Here is a 16,074-nt window from a genome sequence, read left to right on the forward strand (position 1 = left end):
TCGTATGTTCACGTTCCATGAGCGCTTGTTACTTGAATCAAAGCAGCGAAAGGAAGACGACGCCTCCTTTTATTTTTTTTGCAGCTCAAAGCCGCCACACTGCCATGAAATTGTCCCGCAATGCCTCAAACCTGATGAATGCTTGTGCATTCTTTGAAGTAAAGTATGTGTGCTGACACTGGTCCGAATGATTCCTTCAGTTACAAGAAATTCATCAATATGACAAGTCTTGGCTTTGTTAAAAGGCAAAGGCAAGTTTGTAAAAACTTCATATTGTATGTTGACGGGAAAAGGGTGTACCAGATTTGTTACTCACAAAATGATCTTATATAAGTGACACACAAACACTAATTAGAAAATGTATGGATGGTAAAACACCAACTATACAAAAGCAATTTATTCCTTTGATTTCCTCGTGTATATGCGCACACAGACGCCAGCTTTACGACCAGGCACCGAGTGAATAGCCGAACGATCATTGCAGCTCCATGGATACGCAACACAATGAGGAGCTGAGTGCTAAATTAGCTCTTGTGCGAGTTATTTGACTTCCTTCAAAGCTCCTGTTGACAACAACGTCTGCTTTAAAGAGACTTTCAGAAGATGTTGAGCCTTTTACATAGACTCCACTGTTCTGCTCTTAAAGTATCCCTGATGGGTTTTTTTTTTTAAAACACTTTCCTGTTTCTTACTGACAACAGATGAGTGGTGCACATGCACTGACTCATTATTGTTTTCAGTAGGCAGTAGAATTTCTGTTTAGTTCATTATGCTATAGGCACCAAAATTCTACAACTGACCCAGCCCATCTATCGACGTACCAGCAGCAGTGCTCCAATTATTGAAGGGTGTGTACAAAATGTTCCCGTAGTTTGTCTCCGAGTAAGGGTAAATAAAAAGAAAAAAAAGAAGCTAAATTAAGATGACGTAATGTATGGTGACATCTCACATGACGCAATACATCATAGTTTTTCAAAGTCAGAGTTTTCCTCCAAATTTTGAATTGTACAAATTGAATTTGGTATTCGACGTGAGAGGTTTCAGATATGTTGCACATTTTATTTCACCTCCACTTTACCGGAGAAGCATCTTGATTTTTCACATTAAGATGATTGCCGGTAAGTACGCAAACAAGAGGGCTGGCTGTGTTCCAAATGTTTTCAGTGAAAGAGATTTGCAACTTAAGGGTAGGACAGATTTTTTGTCAATGAAGATTGAGTACAATGAACACTGAAGTTCATTGTCAGCTCATGAACTCTATTTACCCTTTTCTTCCCTTTCCTGGTATCTCATTACCCCCCCCCCCCCCCCCCCCCCCCCCAATGAACCTAGCATTGAACTATTAGGAAATTAAATTCTAAATCAGTTATGCTTAGTTGCTGCTGTCAAAAAGCAATGCACTGATCTCGGGTCCAGCTCTCCCCATCTCTCTCTTTCATACACAAGCACAAGCACACACACACCGTTGAGGGGGCCAAAGTGCTGGTTGTGTTCCGGGACTATCCATTACACAACATAAGGCAGAAGACAGATTTGATATTTTGGGGTCTGTGTCTAAGTGAGGTCATTATTCGTGAAGTACAAATGCGGTCTAATCATGCTAGCGCGCACACATTCGCACAAGGGGCCACTCGCTCACAGTCACACTCACCGGTTTCCATGGCGACGGGCAAACAAACAGCCCAAGCAAGCGATGACCCCACCCGAGCGGGAAAAAAGGCCAAGAAGTGTAGACACTGAGACACAAAGAAAGTGGGGACCGCAAATAGGAGTCTGACATTGGTTCACTTTTAAGACAACATCAAAGTACCACAAGATACGACTGTTTTGCCAAACATCTGAAGCGTTACGTCACAATCAGCCCCATCAGTATTACGATGAACCTCCACATGGTTTGAAGCAAAACCGTGAACACAAGTCGACCACGCTTGACACAAACACCACAAAGAGGCACTTTACTCTCCCGAGGAACAAACGGGGGAATAAATCACCAAGCAGTCCTGTAGCAAAGAAACAAAGGCCATTTGTTGAAGCTTAACATTTTCAACACTCTCATCTACACATTAAAAGTATATTTGGAATTCAGATGCTGTGTTGGACTTTTAACTCCCTTTAGTAAAGGCCATCTAACCCAGATCAAACACATGCGCTGCACTTGAAAAGAGCTTGGGACTGAATGGATGAAGATGATGCAGGGGGAAACAGAATACAGTGGATTTCCCAAGCATTTAAATAGCATTGTACAGGCAGTCTTATCGTGATTCTGATCGACTATAATTGTGAAATTAGTAGTAGGCTATACTGTAACTGGATTTTTTTTTCCCACACAAAACACATTCTTTAAAAGGTGTTTCTCACACTTGACAGGTTTGACTTATTTTAACTGAAATACAGTAAATAATGAGTTTACTGTATTGCACGCCTTGGAGGTTATGAATAAACATGAGGTGTATTAGCTCATCTTTATGATGAAGGATAACAAAAAGTTTGATAACAAATACAAGAATTGCAATATTATTTGAATGCTGCACAGTGGGAAAGAAGTTCTGTTGCACCTCGGACCCATGCGTGCTGCACCGTGGATCAAAAGGGTGGTCTTGACACACTGGAATGTGGCCAGCGGACATTGAAGAGTTTTTGTTTTGTATGAAAGAGAATCTCAGCATGTCTGCACCATGACAGGAAGGGAAACAAGAGCAAGCGTTCTTCTCAGTGAGTCACTGTCCCTGCTCTGTGCTTCGACCCCTTCTATCACATCTGACTGCTCAATAACAGGCTGTCAGAGAGAGTGGCGTATCCGGAGTTCACGTGTGTTCGCGCGAGTCCCCCGTGTTTCCGACCCTGTCAGCTAAAAGGTTTGCGGGGGGGGGGGGGGGGTTACACACATCATAACAAAGCATACATCAATGAGAGGGAAAGTCAATGACACAGAGAAGGTCAAGTACTTTGATGCAGACTCCTTAGAGTCTTCACCTCATCAACAATTTATTGAGCATTCTTGTCACAGCACTCGTCCAGTCTGGCAAACAAAGACTCCTTTTCCACTTTCAGAAGGCAAATGTATTTATTTCTTCATTTCATTTATTTTCTGAGGATGCTATGCATGACGATAACACATGGTAAGAAAGCTAACTTCAAATTAACTCATTCACTGCCATAAATTCATTTAAAAAAAGATGATTAAAAATTAGGGGCAAGAGGCGTTTTTTTTTTTTTATTGTAATTAATTGCATGACTTCACTAGTTAACTCACAATTAATTACAAATGTTATAACTGTTCTAAATGTCCAATAAAAAATTATAGGTTTTCATACTCTTGTAAACAAAAGTGGAAAAAATGTTAAACTAATAGAAATTGTTCAAATTAATTTTTGACGTTTATAGCCATTAACGGCAGTGAATGAATAAAAAAAAGAAAAGAAAATATTATTTAAAATCCGGGGCGTCAGGCGATTAAAGTTTTTAATCGTAATTAATCGCAAGACTTCAGTAGTTAACTCGCGATTGATTACAAATTTAATATCTGTTCTAAATGTACAATGAAAAATTCTAGGTTTTCATACTCTTGTAAACAAAAGTGGAAAAAATATTAAACTAATAGAAATAATTCAACTGAATTTTGACGCTTATAGCGGTCAATGGCAGTGAATGAGTTAAGCCCTAGCTTACCAAAAAATGCATGGACATCAGTGCGTGTGTCGTTACATTGAGAGCTGATGTTAATAAAACCATCTACAATTGCATTCATATTTTTTTTCTTTAATTAATTATGCAAAGAATTGTGTTTCTTCGTGTCCCCAAACATATCTTACTTTATCATCTGCCATTTATTTTTACTACAAACGTGCGTGTGACGTAGTATTGGTCAAAACGTGCAACGTATATCCGGTCTTGTAGTCGCTTATTCGCGAAACCTGTTTCCATCGCCAAAATGCACATTTTCTTTTTTCCGATACGCTTCAAAAAACACCCCTTCCAAGTGTAAAAACTAATTTGCAAATTTTGGGCCTTTTTTTTTCCCGAATTTGTGGCTTTCCCATTCAGTTTCTTTTTCGCAATTCTTGAAAATTCGAATACAAATAGGTGGATGGAAACCCACCTATTGACATATAATGCCTGTTGCCAGCGTTAGCATCGTTAGTGGCTAGCAGCTAGGTGAGTGCCCCAGGTCTCCTTTTCAAAGGCAGTTCAAGAGATGAAAAAATTGCTGACAGCCTGACATAATTGCAGTTCCAACTGATCAATTTTTTAACAAACCAGGTTGACTCAAATATATGATATTGTTTTATTTTCTCATATTCATAATTGTTGTTTTACCAAGCAAAAAACATACAGTATTTTTTTGTTTTCACCAAAGTAAGAGGTTCTTGACTGTTCAGGGGGGTCAAGGCTGGGGTATAGTTTAACTATCATTTCCTAAGCTTATCTGTAGTCTGTGCTTTTTCATCCATGTCTCCTTATCACGTTATTTGGCGGTTGCCTGAGTGAAGGTCTAGCTAGCTCATATTCAACGCCTGTTCCCACTTTAAAAACATTCACCCGTGCAAGTGTGTATGAGCATGCATGTATATGTGAGTGAGCATGGAGGAAGGACAAGCTTCCTGTGAGGATGTGAGATCCAGTCAAGGGACAGTGTCAGAAGTCACAACTTAGTGGTGTGGTAGGACTGTGCGAATGTTATCCTTTTGAATGCACATTCATTCCTGTGAAATTGTCAACATTGACGATAAACGCTGAGTGCGCATTTCACCGAAGATGGGAAATTATTCTCCGGTGTGGAAAAGGACTTCAGCCCTATATACTTGCGGAAATGTTTTCATTCATGCTATTGTAGTACACATTCCATTTGAACCCGAAAAAGGCCAATTATCAGCATCTCTCTGTGGGCCTCGAAGGCAGCCACACAAGATGAGACCACCGTGCAGGAGAAGTGGACCTTGTCCATGTCCTTTTTTACACTCTTTTCATCTGCTTTCAGAATTCATCTTTATGAATAGCCCCGACCCGATCTGGAAGGTTCCCGCAGTCTCTCTTTAGCCCATACTCATTTCATCTTATTATTCCGAGAGGAATGTGTTCATGCTATAACATTGCAGTTTTCAAAGAAATTGTAAAAATGACTTTTACATGTAAGAAGTATTGTCTTTTTTTATCTCCCAATTTTAGAATTAAAAATAAAAAGAGCTGGAGACTACGGAAGCGTATTGCATTCACTTGAAAAAAAAAAAGTCTTGTTTTTCTGACTAATTTTCTGGGGAGCTTTGTTTTTTTGAGTATTTTTTCTGTTTTATTGAATATTTTCCCCATTTCTTGGAGTATTTTTTTTTCTGTTTGAATTTTTTTTATTTTCCTCTGTTTTACTGAATATTTGTTTTCTGTTTTTCTGAGTAATTTTTCCCTGTTTTATAAAATAATTATTTTTCAGTTTTTTTCCTGAATATATTTTTTAAGGGTTTTCCCCTCAAAGATTAGAGAACAAACCACAATACAGTATACACATTAATTCCTTTGAGAGCCAGTAAGTAAACATGACCATCTTATTGCATATGGAGGTATGCGGGAAAGTGTCTGCTTCCGCTATTAGCAAGTCTGCAACAAGTCACTTGAAGTTCAGAGGTAAAAAAAAAAAAATACTCCAAAAAACAAAACACCAGCTCTGTTTTTCGGAATATTTTTCCCCCCCTGTTTTTTAAAATAATTTCCCCCCTATTTTTCTGAGTAATTTTTCCTCCTGTTTTTCTGAATATTTTTTTTCAGCCTGTTTTTCTGAATATTTTTTGACAGAAAAAAAAATCAGAAAAACATAAAATGAAAAAAAAAAACATAAAAAAAACCCCAAAGCTCCCCCCAAAAATTAGTCAGAAAAACAGGAGTTGTTTTTTGTTGGGTTATTTTTCAAATGAATGCAATACGCTTCCGTAGGAGACTAGCCCACTATGTATTGTGTATTCACCGATAACACTACTGGTGACTCTTCTTTTGTAATGTGTTCAATGAATTGTGTTTAATGAATTGATTGGTTTCTGCAATGATTCAGAAAGTTTGATAGATGATGTTGTCAAACTAATGAATGCCTGAATGTCTGCCTGTGCCTCGACCAAATTCACCAAAATCGTTTTTACCGAACGTTCAAAATAATCAAATAGATTAAGTACACAATACTCAAAGTTTTATGAAAACAACTATTATCTTAACTTTTTTAAGTTGGTGTAACTTTGTATGTTTTTATGAGTAATTTGTACTAAAAAGCTTTTCATTAAATTGAACTATATTATTTTTGGGGTAGCTTAAAAGCATAAATTAGCTGATGTTTCATAATTTATTTTACTTATTAATTTGTAATTGTATTCTAGCCCTATAGTTGATATTGTAAATGATCATTTGTTTTCAGTTTCCTATCTGGTTTAAATAAATTATGTTAGATTATAAACATATGCTCATAGCAGGCGGCATGGTGGCCAAAATGGTTAACATGTCTGCCTCCTCGTCCAGAGGTTGTGAGATCGAATCCGGCCCTCTGGCCTTCCTACTGCTAACTTATTCGGGTTAACAGTGTAGACGTGGTTCCAGCAGACGTAAAGTTTAGTCACCATGGATCCGGCTGAACTTCAATAGCTCTTTAAAAAAATAAAAAATAAAAATTATGGATTGTTCTTTATAATCTACAAATTCATTTTCATGCAAAGACCACAACATTTTGACCCTCCACATTGATCTATATAAAAGTTGTGTAAATCATTATGTGCCCATTCGCTTTTTTTGTCGCCCTGACAGGAGGTTTTGTGAAGCTGTCATGCAACACTCCTGTACGCCCATCGCACGTCTACATCAGACAAAGTGGCAACATACCGAAGGAGCAGTCTTGACTGCAGGCCACCAATGTTTATGTTCTGTAAAAGTAAGCTGACGAAGAGCAAGGAATGTAAAATGTGGATTTGATAACTGACGAACGACCATAAAGCAGAAGGGATTCTCTTTTTAAACTTCAGGCAATGAAGAGCTTGATCTGAACACAATAAAATGACTTGATTAATGTATTTATTAATTTGGCTATTAAATGAAATCAATATTCACACATGTACATTAACCATGCACAGGATTTTTATTTTTTTTACCTGTATACAACAGCTTGCAAATATACTGTACTGTATATCCACAATAAGAGATAACATTATGTTTATGCGGTTGAAGTTTATCGTGGTGTAGTATTTATAACATAAACCACCATTGTTACATCTGAAAAGTAAAAGTGAGGATCACCTCTGGACTCCACAGTTACACTTTGGATGATCCAACAGAGAAATACAGAAAAGTTTGAAAAGAGTGACATCAGTAATGGCAAGCTGCTGCAATATTTGTCTTTTGGCCCACATTGACGGGAATAATTGCAGTAACGGCATTCAGTCTGATACATTTTTCAGCTGTGCACGTTGATATTATAGCTTTGCTCCAACAAGTCATGACCCGCTTTCTTTCTTTACCCTCCCTGTAAAGCCATTACAATCTGACCCCTCATCAATTATATATATTTTTTAGAAGAAGAAGAGACGAAGGTATCTGCCAATTTTCTCAGTTATGACACAACATTCTGATGAGATGGTGGATGGTATGCTCACTATTCAAAATCTTCAAAGCAGGGCATTAATATCTCCTTCAGGAGCTCTTGTCTGTTTTACCAATCAGGGGGAACACACACTGGGACTTTAGAATGCTCTTAGACAGACCCATCGTCAGACCTCAGTCTTAAGAGGGGCACATGAAATGTCTTGAAAGCACCTTTTAGACTTTGCAACCTTCCCACTTGGCAAGTATTACCATGGACAATATTTACGGTACATATACAAAGACCATATTGGATGTGGCAAAGAGAAGCGATCTGGGAAGATATGTCATTCATGTAGTTCTTGGCGATATATCGAGCCGGAACTCATGGGATTAATACTGAAGCGTTGCTTTAGATCGTATGATGTCATTCCAAGACAATTTTACAAGTATAAATTGCGTATTTTCGAGCTAAGACGATGGCTGCATCCAATACGGTGGACACACTTATTAATCTTCATTTTAAATGTCAAAAGGGTTTTGAGATTTGTCAAGTGTTTTTTTTTTTTCTGTATGAAACTGGTTCAAATGGCTCTAATGGAGCTACGGGACCCCTGTCCTATATGAACGTCCACGATTGACACTGTAATGCGGCAGTCTACCTAGCATCCTCGTTTTGTTATTTTAGTTGTTATTGAGTTCCAAAAAATTAATGGAAATCAAACACATGGACAGTACTTTAATACTTTACATAACTGAAACAAACTAAGTTCATATGTCAGAGTAAGTTTCACTCTTTTCACATCCAGCTCGTGGAATTCAATTAATTTTCACTGTCATTCAGGAGACCGTGTCTTTTGCATACTCAACTTTCATCCGTCAATCCGCAACTGTCATTGTGACTCCCACCTGTCTTTCTGCCGCTCCACTCTCGATCTCCTCTGAGCACGAAGAAGGACAGGCTCGGGTGGAAAAATAAACAAGTGTCCACATGTTCCCAAGGAATTTTAATGACTTCCATAAGACTGATCCATTTACCTGCCAGAACCCAGGCAGCGCGAGGCAAGCAAAGCAACAGACTCCGATGGAGCTACTTTCGATGCGCTGATGACGAGCGTCGTGGACAAAAGCCAAGATGTATGCTTTGAAGTGGTGAACTGCATTAAGAGAGTTATCTCGGACACACACACACACACACACACACACACACACACACACACACACACACACACACACACACACACACACACACACACACACACACACACTGTGAACTAACAATACGCTGGTTCTAAGTCAACATTACTATAAATTGCCTTGGGGGGGGGCGTAATTAACTGCAGGGAGACAATTTACATGCAAACAGCTAAATATGCTAGTTTGCTGAGGGTGGGATGTTTTTGGCTATTGCTAGCATTTAATGTGTTTTTGACCTTCACTTATTAACATGATTTATTTTAGCAAGCTGAATGTGTAACTAGAATATTTCAGAGTTTTGAAAGTTTTCCATATCAATTGATACTTCATTTAGCAAGGTGTGGCATGGTGTGGTGAGGATATAAAAAAAAAATTTGTTTGCTCACGATCCAGATCAAGATCACGTTCACTTACTGGTGGTGGATCTAAGAATCACTGTGACAGACAGGTGTTCATTGTATATATATATATATATATATATTTTTTTTTTTTTAATGTGATGGATTAAGTGTTATTCAAAAGTAGGCAAGGGATGATTATCAGGTTAAAAATCAAGTTTTCAATCATTTAATTTCCACTCTAAAGTTGCGTAATACTGGTTAGTTTGTGTTTTTAAACTTTGAATATTAACCGTGGTTAACTTGCTTCTACACTTGTATGGGTTTGTTGCCTATACTCTCAAAGAATGCTGTTTTTGAACAACAATGCCGAATGATTGGAGGGCTTTATGATAATAATATGACAATAAGAATTTAAATTAATATTAAATATTTGCTGATACTTCATGTTTACTGAGCGGTTTGCTTTTCACAACTCCTCCCTTGTCAGTTCTTAAAAATGTGTTTCCTTGAAGCGAATTACGTTATTTTCTACTGGAACATGTTTTAGTCTAGTAGCTAACTTTTTGTTTTGTTATTGCTGAGTGTTCAGATCTCCCTGTTTGTAGTGATTAGTAAGCAGGTTACTGTCAGGTGTGAAAACCTTCCAACCCCTGTTAAGAGTATATTTTATTGGGTCAAGTCAAGTGGAACCTGAGTGAACCCAGTGTCGACTCAACCACCTCTGTTCCCGCCACGTTTAATAGGTACTTTGGTGGCCTCGTGGGCACTACAATGTAATCCTGACATTCTAAAATTCTATCCAAAATCTTCCTATCAACAGAGCGTTCCCATATTTTGTGCATTATTAGCAAATCAATTAGTAAACAAAAATGTTGCTTCACATCTGTGTCGTCCTGCCTTCTCAGCGCCGTCATTAGCTTCACATTATAAAAAAACAAGACAATCCACTTCACTGTACTTTTCTCATCGGTGGGGAACGCCCAGCCCTGTGGCATGACTGCCCGTTTAGACTTCTCATCTCCTTGGTTCTGTTTTTCTGTGACGGAACCAGCTGCACAGGAAATGACAACACAGTGAGAAAACAGAAATGAAGGCATTCATTCTCATTGGATCATTTCTTGCTTTTTTCACATCAAATCGGGCATATTCGGTCCAGATGGCTTCCATTCCTCTGTGGTTCCAGTTGTTTCATCAACAAGTTACGGTCGGGCTCATGGAAAGAATTTGAGTAGCATTGATATCACAATAACAAGCTCTCCCATCTGTCCATATCCTGTTAAAGTGGGCTGCAGCCTGTCCGGGACACAATCCCGGGGCACATACAGAATAGACACCTGTGCAATTACAAGTCCTCAGTTAACCTTGTGTGCATGTTTTCGGAGTGTGGGAGTTAACCAGAGTGCCGGAGAAAACCCATGAAATCAAGGGGACGACATGCAAATTCTACAAAGACGGGCACCGAGCCGAGATTGGAAACCAGGACCTCTTACTAACCAATTGTTCCCGCAAAAACACTTACTAAGTACGTGGATATCCAAAGATGAACAAAGACAGTAAATCAGCAAGCCTGTAGACTTTTATAATATTACAAATTATAAACAGCATCAACCAAAATGATTTTTAAAGCCGAGAAGGCCCCACAAAATTATTGGATCGTGGGCATCTTCCTCAATGGAAAAACACGGATTGTCATCACTGGAAGCGGGTGGAGGCAACCTCACTGCAAAGAGACATCCAGAAGACAACCATTGGTAATCCCGTGGTCTGGGACCGAATTCTGGCCACAATGTTCATCCTCACAAAGTTTTATCAGTGACTTCCTCCAAAACGTGTTAGAGGGGAGGGAAGAATGGCCTGCCAGCAGTCCTGACCCCAACACTTTGTGGGAATGACTCATTATTAGATCGTTTCACATCAAACATATCTAATATCACCAGAGTTTTTCCTGTGTACAAAATTCTGAGGCGGCCACCTCTACCTAATTTGCTCGCCTTCTCCAGCCTGAGTCACTGATATCGCTCAACACAGTTGCAGTATTGCACCATTATGGAGGTGCTATATCAACAGCAGTTCACCGGAAAGACCTGAAACAACAACCAAAGCAGCTTTCATTTATTTTCTTTTTTTAAACCTTGATGTACCGAAGAAGAAACAGATGATGGCACAACCGTTAATGGCAACTTTGTAGTATGTGAGTATATGTCGTCCCTGATCGTAAAATGGCTGCAGGAGGGCGGCCTATAATGATATAGATCACCGCCGCGAGTACCGATACCTTAAAATAAGACTGGTATTGGCACGATACCGATACCTGGTATCGGTAGTCACCCATCATAGTCTCAATTTGAGCCAGGGAAAACCCTGTCTATGCATGGAGGACATAGTTCAGACAACTCTTCCAAAGAATTCAGAATTGATCACAAGTTTCTATTTGAAGTGTTGATTTAATTTCAACCAACAAACCAAAACTCACTATGGTAAATGCTGTGTAAGGTTAACACCTGTGTGGCATAATTCAGAGTTTTCAATCTAAATTTAGTAGAGGTGAGCCAAAAAATCGATTCTCATAAGAATCGCGATTCTCATTTAGTATGATTCTGAATTGATTTTAAACGTCCCAAAATCGATTTTTTTATTTGAATTATTTTATACTGTCTTCCCTTTGTTTATGTGTGCCTTTATTGGGAGCGCAGTTCGTGTTGTACCCGATTTGGCCACTTAGGGGCAGTGTGGTTCCAAGCGGTCTGATACACTGTTAAGTTGTAGCCACATTAGAGAGTAGAAGGAAAAAGTTACGATCAATTTATTCCAATAAAAGTTGTGTTTATTTACAGCGTGGAGCCGTTTTTTTGAGTGATAAAAGTGCCGCGAGTAGCGCGCTAATTAGCATTAGCGAGTCAGACTGGAGTAGATCATTACGATTCCTTGAACATCTACAAATTGAAGCAAAAATCAGTCAATCAAATCATTTTGAAAAATAAATAAATAAATCATTCTTAATCGAAAATCGATTCTGAATCGAATCGCACAACCAAAAATTGGAATCGAATCGTGAGACATTCAAAGATTCCCACCCCTAATATTTAGACATGACTGATACAGCATGACCCTACGTTACAAAGTATCTAATTTCCACAAGCTTTAGATGATAGAATTTGATAAATCACTGCACTTTAATTTCAGTTAGGGAATCCAAAATTTATTTGCCACAGAAATTGAACTCTGGGCAACCTCAGCAATAACGAGCCAAGTGATTTTGACAGTTAGAAACATGATCACAGTGAGTTTGAGGCCCAGTGCAAACCTGCATGAAAGCTAACAGGTGTTTAGTTCTTCTGTCAAAGCCTGCATTTAAGCAACTCTTTGTCCTTTTAGATAACGATAAATTTCCAGTGTTCAAAATTGTGCGTTTCTCAAAAATGTACCTTTTTTCTTCTTCTGATGGTCACATAGAGAAAGAGTGTCGGGGGGAATGGTGCTCTTGTGGGTCCAAGAGGTTACTTAGCCAAAAGTCTACAGCAATATTACGAGATAAACACAGCCAGTTCGAGTTAATGATTAGTAATGTTTTATGACATGTAGGTGCGTGCAAGAATGGCGTCAGAAAGTGCGGAAACACCCATTAGTGCCAACACTACACACCAGCCTAAAATGGTTCTTATCTTAAAATCGACTGCAGCACAAGACTCAACTCGGAACTTAATCTCTTGGGTCCCTCCCCAATCCTGTTGAGAGGAGAAGTTGGCTGCCAGACAAAACGCACTGCAGAGAGATTTGTGGCAAAATTCACTCGAACTGAGGTGGTAGGCAGATTTCGGAAATGAGTTCTGTGTTCTGCTTTAGAGGCGGGTCGGATAGGGTAAACAAACACAACAAACATGAAAACATGTCAGGAAACCATGTCAGAGTGGAAGGCATACAAACAGTGCTACCTTACAGATTATCTACTGACACAAGCTTTTAACATTCCTGTTTATTTCAACCAGCTGTTTGTGGGATCTCATACGAAAACCCACATTTCATTGAAGTTGGGACGTTGTGTAAACTGTAAATTGGAATTGAGGTTTGAAGAGGAGCAACTTGCTCACCCGACCCTGTATCGACTGGGGATGCACATGGCTTTGTGTTACCATGACAACAAAGAAGGGAAATGGTCTGAGCACAGAACTTTACTTCCAAGGGAAAATCGATGCATCCATGCCCATAAAAAGAAAAAAATATATATATATTTTTGCCATACAGGGAAAATATCACAAGCAAACTCGGGTTGAAACTATAAATTAAATCTGTTAAAAAAATAAAAGAAAAAAAAGAAAATAACTTTTTTTGTGTGTACGAGCCTTCTCACTATTAACTCAATGAATTACACACAATGAAAGGCATTGACAAAAGTTTTGTTTATCACTAATGTCACAATTGGGGGTTCGAGTGGGCGGAAGCAATTTCAAAATTCTGAACTAATGACACGATACATTATATGAAGAGGGCAACGCAGGTAATCGCTTATCTCTTATCAACGGGGCCCAGTTGCAAAAGCCCAGCCCCCATCTGCAAACTATAAACACATGTATTGTAACACCCCCCCCCCCCCCCCCACACACACACACAATCAGCATCCACTGGCTGAGCATGCTGACACTTAAGAGGGCGGCACCTCACTTGCGCACACAGAAAGCCATCTCGGGCCCATTCACATCTCCCCTTTCTTTTCTTTTCTGTAGTTAAAAAAGAATACAAAATAAAATAGTCCTGTGCAAGGAGGGAAGAGGGCAATTTCATTTAGCACGCTAGACACTTGAAGCAGCCAAAAATGGAATGTCCAGCCTCTTTTCACTTTTTAAGCTCACGACTGAATCTCAAGCGTTAGTGCATGCATCAGCAACAAAAATGGCAACCTTAAAATCAGGCATGCAGTTCATAGTTCCCTGGCACTGGCAGCTCTGGGAAACATCACAAGTGCACAGTCAATAAGAATGGAGGGCAGTGAGATAACAACCCTGCTGGTGGGGGAACACTGTGTTCATTATGTCTGCCACAGAACACAAACCAGGCTACTATCAGCTGCAGTTGTGAGGGGGGAAAGTGCAACAAACCTGTTGGTTTAACAGCCGATGTGTTTCTCGGTGCCTCAGAATCTTCCTCTTGGAGCAGCAGGATGTGATCCACCTGCACTGCAGTAAGTCCGCTGCCAGCGCTGCTGCTGCTTCTTTTCTCTCTCTCTCTCTCTCTCTCTCTCTCTCTCTCTCTCTCTCTCTCTCTCTCTCTCTCTCTCTCTCTCTCTCTCTCTCTCATTCAAGCGAGCTTGCCGCTCCAGCTGCCCTCCTTCTTTCACGCCCCTCCCATCTCTCCCTCACCCTCACCCTCTCCAGTACCCCCGGTGCTCCTCTGTCCTCCCCCAAAACAGGAACAAGCTGCTTTATCTAGTTTTATGCTGAGCAAATATAACGGCTTATCTGATGCAGAGAACTACGGGCAAGGTGTGAATTTACGTTTGATGTGTTTGGAGGATGAACGAAGAGGGAAAAAAAGGGTGAGGGGAAAAAAAGCGATGAATGTTAAATGTCCTAACACACATATGAGGGTTGGGGGGGACAGAATAAAAATAGTACCACTTAAAAGTAGTACAATGAGAAACTGCTGAAACCACTTGAACGCCTCAGATTTTCGAAAAAAAAAAAAAACGTGAATGAAGGTCGAGCTTTTATTTACAGTGTGACGAGATCATTTTGGTGAGCAAAAAAACGTTTTCTGAATAGGTTTCGAAGGCCAGGTTTTTAGAAATACAGTATTACGTTCAAGCCCACATAAAAACAGAGTAGAGTGCAGTGCCTTGAGATAAGAGTTTAGTTCATTCTGTAACCACGCTCGTAAGTGTTCCTTAATTTGGAAAAGAAGCACTTTTATGATACCTCATTAGAATAGCGTTATGACTAATGCTGTCAAAGTTAAAGCGTTAACTAATTAATTAATCACAAAAAATATCGCATTAATCATGTTATCAATTTTGACCGCAGATAATCGTGTAGTTGACAGCGGATGGTTACGTTAAAGGTATCACAGGTTGTGTTTGAGCAACATACATAACTACATGCATTAAAGTAAAACATTTAATAAATGTTTGCGTATGACATTCAGAATATTTGTCCATGTCAAATTATCGGGCTCATTTTTTTCCCATTTTAAATTACGCAAGTAATTAAGTGATTAGAAAAAGAGGAGGATGAGCGTGTGCAGTGGATAAATATTCCTCATAACAGGTGCTCTTTAAATTTGAAATGCAAAAAATGTTGATAAAAAGCCTTTTTAATTGAGTGATTAATCATGATTAAACAAAATTCTAAGATTTATCAGATTTAAAATATGTAATTGTTTGACAGCTCTATTTATTACATAATTACGAGACTTTTCGTATTCACCGACTTTTTAATAAATAAGGATGTGACGGAGAGCCGGACACACAACCTGATGGAACACGGCTTCAGTGTCGTCAGCCTTTTGTCATCAGAAGCTTCTGATAATTATTTACCTTTGCAAAGGGACTTCTTCACCAGGATCTCACCATTCAGTCAATTGAACACGCAAAGAGTACAATACTTAATATTGTCTACTCTAACAGGTTCTTCAAAGATAAACAAATGGTGCGACTCGCGTATCATTATGGGACTTGTGCTTGCCAAGCAAACAGCAGATGCGCAACTGAGTCCGAATGCATCCATCCGAGTACACCCCCCCCCCCCCACTCTGATATTCTCATGTGCATCATTTCATTTTCAAGATGCTAACATGTATGCAGCAGACTACTCATTTGTAAACTGGTGACCACAATCAGTCTCCCTGTAAAAGCACATACCTGTCCCAAAATAAACCATGCCTCCTCTCAGGAAGCGGAGCAGTAGCTGGATGCCTGCTCTAACATTAGAACATTTGCGGCAAATGTGCAGAAGGTCAAAGCCCTCTCTGCGGGTTCAAAAAGGGATGTGCGTCTCGATTATTT

The 16,074-nt window shown here is 39.3% G+C and overlaps 1 protein-coding gene across 2 annotated transcripts in view; it reads right to left on the reverse strand.

The window, feature by feature from the left end:
* add3a (adducin 3 (gamma) a) overlaps positions 1-14,321 on the reverse strand; it is a 59,887-nt gene extending 45,566 nt beyond the window's left edge. For both annotated transcript variants that reach the window (XM_086082313.1, XM_086082311.1), the window contains exon 1: positions 14,174-14,321. The gene's annotated coding sequence lies outside the window, so the exon portion shown is untranslated. The remainder of the gene's footprint in view (positions 1-14,173) is intronic.
* Positions 14,322-16,074: the final 1,753 nt, after the last annotated feature.

The sequence above is a fragment of the Leptonotus elevatus genome, chromosome 8, assembly GCF_054856555.1.
Source record: "Leptonotus elevatus isolate MCC_2025b chromosome 8, RoL_Lele_1.0, whole genome shotgun sequence".
Taxonomy (NCBI): domain Eukaryota; kingdom Metazoa; phylum Chordata; class Actinopteri; order Syngnathiformes; family Syngnathidae; genus Leptonotus; species Leptonotus elevatus.